This window comes from Cupressus sempervirens, chromosome 10 (assembly GCF_028749045.1).
Source record: "Cupressus sempervirens isolate cs-2001-9-10 chromosome 10, ASM2874904v1, whole genome shotgun sequence".
NCBI lineage: Eukaryota > Viridiplantae > Streptophyta > Pinopsida > Cupressales > Cupressaceae > Cupressus > Cupressus sempervirens.
Window position 1 is genome coordinate 217426450 of NC_143127.1, and position 13628 is coordinate 217440077.

The 13628-nt window shown below is 31.9% G+C and overlaps 2 pseudogenes; both read left to right on the top strand.

Annotated features, from left to right (window-relative positions):
- LOC149533410 (putative E3 ubiquitin-protein ligase ARI7 pseudogene) overlaps positions 1–11430 on the top strand; it is a 29909-nt pseudogene extending 18479 nt beyond the window's left edge.
- LOC149533412 (pyruvate decarboxylase 1-like) lies at positions 122–8375 on the top strand (annotated as a pseudogene).
- Positions 11431–13628: the final 2198 nt, after the last annotated feature.

Consider the following 13628-nt stretch of genomic DNA (forward strand, 5'->3'; position numbering starts at 1 on the left):
AGCATTTGGCCACACATTCATTTCCTCATATAACTGATCCTATAGGGGTAGTTAGTTAGGCACCACACCTTGATGTTCAGCAACCACAAGAACATCCTTTGAGGGAGGAGAGACCATTATAATGGCCACTGGTAGTTCTTGTGATAATTCCTTCTCATACTAATTTTCTTAATTTCTACAGTAAAAGTGTTAAAGTTGACTTTTAATTTTTTTCTATCCTTAATTCTTCTTTTACTGTGTGACTTTTGAGAATAGTTGAAGCTTATCTAAACAATTTTCTATCCAAGTGTCAGCTTTTAAATCATTTGTTGTGGATGTAGACTATACGAAACATCCTCCAAACTATGATGTAACATTTTTGATCTTCTCAAACATTCTGAATGGTGCTCCACTGCTAGAAGAAATCAAAATTAACATAGATTAAGACAAGTCTTAAGTCATGAGTCTTCTGCTGGAACAATGCTAGGTAGTTCCTGTTAGTTGCTAGTTATCTTAGCAAATCAGTGGGGATTTTGTTTCAGTTACAACCACCATTTATAAAATCAGTTCCATGCAGTGTGGAGGCTAAAGAAGCACTTGATGCACAAAGGTGATGTCTTTTAAATTGAAAACAAAAAAATACTTACTTTTCAGCTACGGGTAAAAAGGAATGCTACTAAAACAATCTAAAATCTGACATTCGCCCTCAAGTTTATACCTATTGCAGCCTTGGGAATAAAAACACTTTGAGTGTGGAACGTAGGGATTAAAATTTAATCTATAAAATCTACTAGCTGTTTCAACTTTTAGCTTATCGTTTACTTTGTGTGACAATGGATAATATAGACTGTCAAAATTGATGTGTAATTTTATGGAGAGGCATGTCAAAATATGGATAAATACTTAGCATGAACTCCATGGATAAATAGCATGATTACACATGTCAATTAAAGGTATGATGCTATAATTTCTTCCCTTTTTTCATATTTTTGGTGGAACATGCTACTTTATGCTAAAACCTTCATACCATATAATAATCCACTATTTAGTACTGATCTTTATATCTATATCATCTAACATATTGCAAACTTTTCATAGGTTGCAGGACACATCAAAGGCAACAAAGGTGAGGCTAGAAAAGGTTGGGCAACACAAACTTGGCTCTAGGGGACATTCGAAAATCAAAGCACGCATTGTAAGTAGCAATAAATGAATTGCAAAGAAAAATGATTTATAAAATGCAAATAATTTTGTTAATTATTAAAAAAATGCAGGGCACTGATTTTAATCTGGAGGCCACAGAAGAAGACAAAAAAATTGCCTTCAAGCAAGGCTAAGCAGCAGTGGCTAAATGCCTACGAAAAACTTCCATTGCCACAACCGAACAATCTCCTGCATCATGTGCTCAGGTAAATATGCCAACATATATATTAGAAATTGAATACTTGACCAACAATTAATTTGATAATAATGTGCATGACATTGCAATGCAGCTTGTTAATCGTGACACAAATAATACATAGCATCATGAAGCCCCTGATGTGCATTGTAATATCGATGGAGGTGCTTATTTTTTATTTAAAACTAATTATATAATTATTAATACAATTTAACATATTTAATTGAACTTGGTGTAACCTTTTTGTGTTGAGGATATATAATCATGTCATGCTGAATGAGTGCTGAAGGATGTTCAGACTGATTAGTAGGTAGATCATGTTGCACATTCAGGTAAAGAAAATCTATGTTTTGTTCTTTTAAATTAATTTATTGATTTATAGTTCTTTTACTTAAATAAAAACTCGTAATTCACTAATATAGAATGGTGCAAATTTAACTCATGGAGTAATTGTTATTGCAGTGGACCCCCCTTTGGTGCAACGACCTCATGATGTTCCTGAACGGATGAGGAGGAGACATGTATTAGAACCAGTATAGGAGAGGGATGATGAGGACATTGATATTCCTCTTAGAAATTTTATGAAAAAAAGAAATGGCAAGAGAGCAAAAAAGAAATGATTATTCATGAATGACTTACTCTTGAATATTGTTAATGAATATTGTGTTAATGAATATTATTCATTAATGTTGGGTGTTAATGAATTATTTGGGAATGACTTACTCTTGAATGTTGTGTGTTAATGAATTATTCACGAATGTTGTGTGTTTATGAATTTTATGTGTTAATGAATGTTATCATGTGATTATAATGATTGAATGCTATATTTCAAAAATGGATGAATTAAATGTTATTAAATGTTAATGCGGATGACGAGGACATTGATATTCCTCTTAGAAATTTTATGAAAAAAAGATATGGCAAGAAAGCAAAAAAGATATGATTATTCATGAATGACTTACTCTTGAATATTGTTAATGAATATTGTGTTAATGAATATTATTCATTAATATTGGGTGTTAATGAATATTGTGTTAATGAATTATTCATGAATGACTTACTTTTGAATTATTCGTGAATGTTGTGTTTTTATGAATTTTACGTGTTAATGAATGTTATCATGTGATTATAATGATTGAATGTTATATTTCAAAAATGGATGAATTGAATGTTAATAGGGAATTTAGAGTGATGTTAGGGGGAGGGGGGAGGGGCCAAATGAGCTTCCACCTTCATGTGGTTGGCCCTGTTAAGTAGAGAATATTTAACTATTCTCAAAACCAAGTGAAGTTCAAACTTTAATCTGAAAGCTTATAGTTAATAGTGACAACCAATTAGCAAGTCGAAATGAAGTTCTTTGTTACAGGTACCTTTTTAGTTTTTAAAGTACAATATCATGTTTTAATATTGTATAATTTTTTTTCTTAAGTTAAAGTATTCTTTTACTATAACAACATAATTTATGACCATTTTAGTAACTATTCTAACATTGCTTTATGACAAATCTTGTTTTGGCAAAGATGGTGATACGTGGTGTTGTCTATTCCTTAGAAGATTGGATTGCATAGGTCTATATCTCAACATCAAAATGGAAAATGATGTGAAATTGCACTTTTCTTAGTCGTGGTTGCATACCTACTATACTCTTTCGTTTGAAAAATGAATAGAAATAACATATCCAGTAGCTTCTCTATGTTGTATTCATTTATTGGTAATGATTCAATGTCATGCCATTTGATGGTAGCTTCTAGAGTTTCATTTAGTTGTAAGGTGTGTCTTATCTTTTCAAGTTTGTATATTCCATTTGGTAGTTTGGTATTAATTGATGATGTCTGGGATCTTCTACCTTCATTGTAGTCTTTATCATCATCCAACTTGTTGTTTGGTATTTTCCATGTTATCCTCTATTTCCATGGTCTTCAGCATGGTTGTGTATTTTATCTATCTAGTTCAAAGACTCTATGGGCCTAAGGTGGAAGCCATTTAGAACTAACAGTTGGAGAGATCGTGTTTCCCCTTGTAAAACTAGAAAATGTCACAAGTTTAAGGTCAAGAAGGAAGAAGTCGTAACATTTTGAGTAGCAAAATATGCTTAAAATTACATATTTAGTTGATTCTTTGGTGAAGTTTCTTATTTCAATTCAATCAATTTTGGTTGTCAACTAAATTCCTAACTCCAATGTATATTGTATTTCAGTGCTACATTTTCATAGGGATCTAAGTAAAATGACAGTTGACTATTATTTATATTTGAGAATTTGTGTTGTGCCTTACTATGATCCTCTGATAATAGAGGAAAAATCAATCTGAATTTGTTTCTCATGTCCCATATTCGATGCTTATTCTTGTGTAACTAACCACTTTTGATGTGGGTTATGAACTCTGATGCTAGTATGCTATTACACTGCCATTTATTATAGAGTAGATATAATAATTATCTCTGAATATACTATAAGGGTCTCTAAACATGAATAAAGAAGTATTACATAACATAGATCTGAACTCAAAATTCATGATGTTTTCCACTTTGGAGAAAGAGGGGAACTTAATATACTCGTAACACACCCCATCAGAAGAGATCCATTGGATGGTTTTTGTTGGGGTTTGACTCTCCTAGTGTAGCGCTAAGCTAGGCTTCTAGGTGCTAGGATATTTGCTCTTGTTGGTGGTTCTAGACCCGCTGAATGCTCTAGATAATTGTCTATCAAATTTTGGTTGAAGGAGCTATGCTTGGGCTATCAAGTCTTATGCAAAGTTTGTCCTATTTTGTGGTGATAACATGAACTTTTATCAGTGCAGAAGTATGGTCTATAAATTCTTAGAGTCTCTAGTGCCTCTAAGATTTACACCGTTGGGTGACTAATTCTTTGAAGTCCCTAATGTTTGGTGACATTGAGCTATACCTATGTGAGTTATGTTTGGGTTTTCCTTCCTTGTCTTCATTTCACTTTTGTGAGTTGCTTTTCCCGAGGCCATTGGAAATTCCTTTTGCTAGTTCCTAAAATTGGATGGATCTAGTACAATTTTGGGCTATTCTATGTTTGTATTCTAGTTGAAATAGAGATCTCTCCACTTCAATCATGGTTGATGAGAGGCCACGGGTGAAGTATTGAATATGAGGATTTTCCATTTTGTTGTAGAGATTGCATCTCTATAGGATACATGCCTAATGATTGTCATTTTGTGTTGGATAGGTGCTGTCACTTGATGGAGGGTTGTGGAAAATGACCATTTGCAATTAGAGCTTCTGATTTTATTTTAGATTTTCCTTTTGAGGACTTGTTTTCTAATGAAGACGAATTTTTTTTTGATTATATTGATGCTTCTCATGCCATTGGTCTGAGCTAGACTTCTATCGCTTCCATTCTTGTCACAATTTTGGATGTTAGACCATATTTCAGGTGCGATGCCCACTAGCCTTGCGGCCCATGTTGTTGAAGTTACTGCTCCCACTTCTATTTTGAAAAAAATTCTACTGATAATGCTGAATCTTAAATAATCACTCTTGGGCCTTGTTGACAGGTTGTAGTGGGGTTTCCTTTATTGCAATCCTAACAATAGTGTTGCTTAGACTTTTGTCCAAGTGCATAGGAAAATGTTTATTTTGTTGTGTTGTTGATGCCCTATGTTTATGCTTTCATCCCTTGTTTGTGTAAAGGTTAACAACCCCTTGTTTTGGCTATTATAGAAAAACAACATATCAATATCATCCTTTCAGATTGAACAATACTAGACGAGTAATGATACTATCTTGAAAAATACAAGAAGCCAAGACTACCATATACACTCGTTTGATGAAGCAAATAAAATCCTTCCAACAATAATTAGTCAGAACTATCAAAGTGAATTTTTAGGATTGTATAAACACAATTGGAAAATGGATCAAGAAGATTTCATGTCTTTCTCATGGGTGGCAACTTTGGTTATTATTTGTAAAATTGACCTCATTCTTTTAACAATTATTTTCATGTTATCCGTAGAATTATTTTTTATCATTTAAGTTTCTTGTTCTTGCAAGATGAACTATGAGATGTAGTGTTACTGGTGTTTGCAAATAAGTAGGATATTCCCAATGCAATGAATTCTATAGAGATCATGATAAACTTGGGTTACATTCTCTTAGGCAGTGACATTTATGAGTATTACATTCTTTATAATTTTTAGTATTAAAAATTCTAGATACTAATCATCTATTATGCTGCACTATTTCTACTTTGCATATAGTTTATCATCACTCTAGTAAACGAGAAAAAAATTGGAATGTTTAGTGTTGCTTGTGAAATAGCTTGTATCATGTCCTAAGGTATATACAAAGCATATGTGATTGTTTGTTAGAAATAAATCCTTTTATTTTAGTTCTTATGGATTTTGTTTTATTTTTCAGGTTTGAAAGATTACAGTCGAATAGGGTTCAAGAATTTTGTATTACAAAAATGTCTTATTTCTTTATTGATACAGATAGATTGAGGAGGTAAAAATTCAGTTTTGATGCATACTCATATGTAGGATGAAAACTTATTTTGATGTGACATTATGTGTGTTCTCTTTCACATTTTACTATCAATTTTCTATCAAATTTAATGACCCAAAACTACTGGGAAAAATTGTGAAGGTACTGATCATGCCATTTCTGTAGTGTTTATTGAGAGTAAGCCAGTTTATATAAGCCTTAGCTATAATCTCCCTGACATTCCACACCATACATTCTGTGATGAGCCTATTCCATTATGGCTCACTCCCAAGTGGGCTTTTTTCTTCCTTTTAGGTAAATTAGTTTCTTCTACATGGACTTTTTGTTTTGATTCTACTTTTTTTAGCATCATTATTTAGAATCTCACTCTTTGATCCATCATCAGAATGTAAGAACATAAAAATATGTAAAATGTATTTTTGTAGTTGCAGATTGCAAGTTTTTTCTCATATTACATATTTTGTATGCTCAAACAATGGATCATAGTATGATCTAAACCATTGATATTAAAAAATACAAAATACATACACAATCAAAATTGAAAAGCCATACATAATATTCAAATAGACTGTGGAAATTTGATTAGTTTAGAATTAGTTTTAATTTTTGTACTTGTACAATGTCATACATGTCTAAGTATTAAATGAGTGAGTTGTTCATGTTGTGGATCTCGGCCTCTTGTTTCCGACTGAAATTTTTCTTTTGAGGGGTGATCAAGATTTTTTAGTCTTTGGCCTCCTGTCTTTTTTGTATTTTCAAGATCTTAATGTCTATAGGTTTACTTTGGTTTGGTTGATCAGTATTTTCATTTGTAGAATCAATGAAACACATTTGAGGGTTTTTTCATTCATATTATTTTAAATGTTGTCAGATTAGTTTTCTCATTTTACTATATTCAACTCTTCCTTAGTTGATCTAGTGTATATCTTTTAGCATGCAAGGTTCACCACACACACTATTTCCAATACTTTGTTTGACAGTAGTAAGGTTTAAATTATCATTGAAGACATTGGGTTGATGTGTAAAATTTATTCCCTTTTCATTGTTTCTTAATGTGTGTGTACCCTTTGCAAAATGAATTTAGAAGTGTGCTTTTTGTTTTGTTTCACCATGACATGTTCTTATAGTTTTCCAATGTTTGAAAGGTCTTTGTGGGTCACAAAATCCATTAATTAAATTGAAAGCAAGGTTTGTATGTCATGAAACTCTTGCATTGCTCATTGCATTTGAAGCCACTTGTAACTTGTTTTTTTAATAGTTTTTTTGGCTAGCATGAACTATAGGCTAAGCAATCCAAGAAGTTTGGAAGTAGCTGTGAAAATAACTATAGAGTTCCTAAATGCAACAATTAAGCAAGTGTTGGTTAAGGGTCCAAAGCTAAGGGTTGTTAAGGCAAAAGATGCATTTACAGAATTGAAAAATGCTTCAGGTTATGTTGTGGCCGCAATTCCATCGACTAAGGGTAAAGTTTCAGAGACTCTTCCACATTTCATAAGAACTTACTGGGGTGTAGTCGATATTGCATTCTGTGCTGAAATAGTTGAGTCTGTAGATGCTTACTTATTTGCAGGGCCCATTTTTAATGAATATAGCTCAATTGGATATTCATTACTCTTGAAGAAGGAGAAAGCTATAATTGTGTAGCCTAATCTGGTAACTATCACAAATGGACCTACTTTTGGGTGTATATTAATGAAAGACTTCTTAGAAGCCATCACAAAGAAGTTGAAGCACAATACAATGGCCTTCGATAATTATTAGCATATATTTGTGCCTCACAGTGTTCCCTTGAAAGGTGCTCCAAACGAGGCTCTTAGAGTCAAATTGTTATTCAAACACATCCAGGTAAAATTATTGAGAATCACTACATATCATAAAATGACTTATGGTTTAGTCGGTACTTCAATCCTTGGTTTTGTTGTTGTTCCTATAGATTAATGAGTAAACGCTTCTTATTTGTAGGCCATGCTATCAAATGAGACAGTTGTCATTGCAGAAACTGGTGACTCTTGGGTCAACTTCCAGAAGCTTAAACTCCCAAAGAAATGCAGGTAATGCAAAATCTCTTGCAAAAGTTTATATAATTAAATTTCTAACTCATTTATTTTGATGATGGATCATAGTGTATGATTTAAAATGTTGATCTAACCAAGAAACTATTGAACAAAAAAATTTTGAACAACAAAGTTCATAAAATTATAATACATGATTTGTCTAACTGACTAGCTTGTTACCTGTAAGTCACAAATTTGCGCTGAAATAGTTCCAACAATTTATTGCAATTATTTATGCCCCTATTTTGAATTGGTTATTAGGTTTAGTTTGAAGAATCAGTAATTTGTGACATTATTTTTCTTAAGGCTTGTGTCAATGTTGAATGATTCATTCTAATGTTGATTTTGTAGGTATGAGTTTTAGATGCAATATGGATCAATTGGTTGGTCTGTTGGAGCTACACTGGGATATGCTCAAGCATTGTATAGGATGAGTTTAAGGCCCAATTCCATCACCTTGAGAGGATGGTAAGGCTTGTATTCCATCTTTATTGATATTCCCCAAAACCATTTGTATCTCTACTAGCATACTTCATTGCAATAGTCTTTGAATATCCATTCTTGCTATTACAATCAATGCTAGCAAAGCTTTAACACACAAATCCACTCAGAGTTTCAAAAGAGAACTAAGGTTAGATTGAAGGATGTGGAATTTCTTTCTCTCTCTAGACCATGTGGCAACAATTTTAGCAATTTTGCAGTACCACCTAGAATACTTAAATGATGCCCTAATTCTTTGTCATTGCTTATTCCACAAAGTGCCTGTAATGTAGAACTTTGTATAACATAGTGCCCCTCATAACCATTCTATGTTGCACTACTATTAACTACGTACATAATTCCTCCCTACTACCTTCAACCCTTAAGCATACTTGGATTTCTCAATGGTTGCATAGTACTTGCACTTAAATATGTTTTATTAAGTGTCTATTGACTGCACATCTTTTCTTGTGTTTTTCTACAAACACAATATTTTAGAATAATTTCTAAATCCATTTGCAATCCCTAAATGATACATGATGTCCAAGTTTCAGCTATTTAATTGCAATTATTGAGTTTCTAAAGGATCCATGTAATTCATCATTTTATGAAAGGTTGAGTTAGTTTACTAAATCTTTCTTTCTAGTTGCAAAAAAATGCAATAACTATATGCAAGAATAATGAACTAGAAAGTGATCCAAACTAAATTGAATCAAATATCAACACACCTAACAAGACAAATGACACACATTAGCACTAAATTTTTCATCCAGTAAAACAATAAAATAAACACAACTGCTATTAAAATCTTGTACTACCTTTTTATGTTTATCGCTTACCTATCTACAACTCCACAATCGATATTGACAGTCTCTTGCCCTCACCGTGCAATTGAATTACTTTAGTTTTATTGATGCAGCTGAACTACAAGTTCCTTTTGTGTTGTTGACAAATTGTAAGCTTTCAACTTTTGTGAAGCCATTATAGATGCAAATGAACAACTGGTGAGGTGTCAATTTTAAGGCAATTTTTTGTTTCTATAATGTACAGTTCAATTGCTAGAAATATTTCATCTAGATTGTTAATTGATAGATTGTTAACTTTTCATGTCATTTTCTACTTTGGTTGGGTAGTTCTCCTTGCATTTGTAAATCATAAATCTTGCTGGAGTCTTTAGCCTAATGACAGTTTGGTATTACATCCAAGGCGATAACATAGTTGACTTAAAACTTTGCATTCAAGAAAACATCAAAGGATAATATTTGAATTGTGGATATTTGTAAATTATGTTGGTTTTAGACATAGTTATAGTTATGTATGCGCTCTTATGATGTTGTGATTGGGACTGTAAGTTTTTTTTGTCACGTTTATCTGTTTGAAAAATAGATGAAATTATTGACTTTCATTCCTGATAAATAATTTTTTCCTAATTTTATTCTTCCCTGCAGGAACCAAAATTTAGAGGTGCTGTGCCAATTATTGCAAAGGCTTTGCTCTCATAGGAGCCTTTTAAACTGCACAAAATTTGAGTTATGAAGCATAATTGCTCGGTGGAGACTCAGGATATCGTGCACATTTCTTCCTCCTTCCCATTTTTTTATATGAAATAAATCATCTGACAAATGAAACAATGGTGTGGAGGTAGAAATGTGCACGATACCCTTACTCTCATGCATCGAGCAATTATGCTTTAGAATCAAGTTTTGTGCAATTTAGAAGGCTCCTATGAGAGAAAAGCTTTTACAATAAATGGGATAGCTCATCGAAATTTCTATATATCTTCATCTCAATTTTGACACAAATGCAATATTTTGGTCAAAATTTTGACGCAAAACTGGTTCACTTTGGTGTTGCGAGTATGGTACCGACGAAAAAATGTAAAACACTTTCATCGTAATTTCGGCAAAAATGCAATATTTTGGTCAAAATTTTGACGCAAAACTGGTCCACTTTGGTGTCGCGTATATGCCACTAGAGGAGAAATGTGAATTAGATTCATCGCAATTTCGATGCACTACTATGAAGGTTTATGTCAAAATTTTGACAAGCACCGCTGGTAAATGAGGTAATATCGCTTCAGCTTGGACCAGGGAAAGCGACAAAATTCATGTCGGTAAGTCAACCTTTATGTTGTCAAAATTTTGACGTGGAATGTATGTGGTGAAAAACTGACCAAAAAAGACTGACGGCAAGCTTGGTCACCTTATCGACCTACTCTTGTCAAAATTTTGACCTTTTTGCGTCAAAATTCAAGCCTAAATTTACTAGTGAGAAATGGAAAATTTGAAGATTCTAAATACAAAGCCATGCCCACAATGTAGGAGGGAAATAGAGAAGAATGAAGATTGCATGCATATGACATGTGTGGAACCATGCAAATTTCATTTTTGCTGGTTATACCTTGGGGTTTGGCAAGGATATCCTAATTTTTATGCCTACAACAGATTTAATGTTGAAATCAGAAATCCGAAACAGAAGAAGAGAACATAAAGAGGGAAGAGAGGGAAGCCATTAAACAATACTTGGATAGATACAATCATTATTATGAGGGATGGGCAGCCCATGAAAATTCCAGGGCCAAGGCAGAGTTAAATGTGAAGCATGCTCTGATTAAATAGTTAGTTGACAAACAATTCGTAACAAAGTCACATGTTCAATTGGTAAGAGATGCATGGGATCAGATTGTTGAATGAGAAAGAGTGTTGAAGTGGACATATGTTTATGAGTATTATCTCGCTGAAAATGAAAATAAAAGTGCCTACAACGAATTGTTCAAGTATAACCAAGCCTCTATCGAATCTCATTTAGAACAACTCCAGCAATGTGTTGAGGGGGAGTTGTAGGTTTTTATTGAGAGTGAAAAGTCTGCAAAAGAATTTAATGAATATTGAATGAAGCTTGATACCCTTACATCTGCCGTTGGCCACTATTTTCACAACCTTGTCAACGATATTGAAAGGAAAGCAAAAGAAAAACAAGACTATAACACCATTTTATATTGGGGAAGACTATGTAGGCCAAGTTGTAATGAACAAGATTATATATAAAGTAATTAAATGTTATAGGCATTTGATCAAATATATAGTTTCAATCAAAGTTATCAGAATGTTGTACTATCTTCTGAAAAAATAAAAATTGTCATGAGTTGGGAAATCTTGTTTCTTAGATTTCTCTTCTTTCTCCTTTTCTCTTTACATAGATTTATTTTGTAGAATAACAAACTTAATCTTAAATCAATTATTTAAAAATAATTATAATATTAATTCTTATTATGAATAAATATTATTCTTGATTAGATAATTTAGTACTTAAATCTATGATTAATCTTATAAAATAATATTTGTTAGATCCTAATATAAAATTTGCAATGGAGAATCAATAGCAAAAGGTTTGACTATAATAGTAAGAAAATAGATAGACTATTTACATAAGTATTATAAAATTCTTAACAGTCATATCTAATTTCTTAGATATTATTCATATTAAGAAATTATTCATATTAAAATTTGAATACTTTTATTAATTTGTAATTTATAGAATTAAAGAATCATTATCACATAGTGCATGTCTAATGTTTTTATGTCCAAAGTGGTAAATTTTCATTAATGATTAATTCAAGTGGGTATAATCTTAAGTAGAGGAGTTAGCACTAGAGTACTAAGTAGTAAAACTTATAATAATTGACGGAAATTTTGGCATTCTATTAACTTTTTTTTAATTTGTAGGTAAAGAAGATTACCTCTGATACAAATCCTCAAGAGGACTTGGGAGAGCATACCCTCCCTTACAATACAATTTTTTCTTTTGAGAGGGCATGGGAAGGCATGCCTATCCTTACAAAGGAATCAAATACTAGCAATCACACATAAGGGTGCAATAGATACGCCCAAAAGATATATAAGGTGAGTTAGAGGTAAAATTTAGCATATTTTCTTGAAACATAAAAGTGATAGCTATACAAATAAATTTAACCAATCTTTGAATGACAAAGATAATCATGCTTCATATCTTATATAATCATGCTTCATTGCCATAAATCTTAATCTTAACCATAATCCTGATCCTAAATTACACCATAACTTAACTATAAGCACAACCACAACCATGATATGTGTTGGTTCTATCCTCAATGTTATTGTTGCCATTTTAAGCCATGGAACCCATTTGATTTAATAGAAAAGTACAAACATTTTTAATGTTATTTCCACAAGTAATCATTTGATGGGAAGTTGTTACATTTCACCTATGTTGTGTCTACTCATGTTTCTATTTTTTTCACCCAAGGATAATTATTTTCATTTCTATTTATTTTAAAATAACAATTTTTTTCATTTCAATTTATTTTAGAATAACATATTTTTTTACTGTTAATTTTTTTTCTGTTTTATTTTTATTGAAATCTAACATTGATATCATAATATTTTATATGCAAATGAAATCAAAATTTTAAAAATGCAATCAAATTTTAAAACAAGGTTGTGTAAGTTTTTTCAAAAATTTCATAACCATTTTTAAAATAATTTTTTAAAATATAGATTTTTAATTTAATACATTTTTTCTTTTCCATGTTATCCATGTAATAGCAAGATGAAATCTCTTTGGAACAAACTATAAAATATTTTAAGCAATTTAAACTACTAGATATTCTAATTAATTTAAACAACTTAATTAAAATGCAAACTCATTTGCTTGTCCTCACAACCACATGCATTTTTTTGCATTTAAAATATAAAACAATTAAAACTCTCAACATTTTTTCCTTTTGCATGAAGTCTATTCAAAAACAAAAAATAAGTGAGTCATATTTCTCAAAAAAGCATACTCTAAAATCATTTCCTCCTTAGAGCCAACCCGAATGTGGCTTTTTTCGCTTTCTGTGGGCCCATTTGGTAGCAAGCATGGGAATTGGGCATAAGCATATGTTATTCTAGATTCACTATTCATGCATTTGTTATTCTAGATTCACTATTCTTGATCAATTTGGTTCACTCAAAATTTGATAGGGAATATGTTTACCCTACATTTTGTTACAAGCTAGAGTTGTTGTTGCACCAAAAGATCGACCTCTTAATGTCCGATACAACCACTAGACTTATAAAACATAGAAGGTGGTTAAACCATGTCACGAATCTCAAAGGGCAAGGCTGACAGTTAGTCCAACAATTCCCCCCTCAACATTACCCAAGGAGATTCAAACTTGTGACCAAGCTCTGATACCACTTTTTACAAGCTAGAGTTTTTCTTG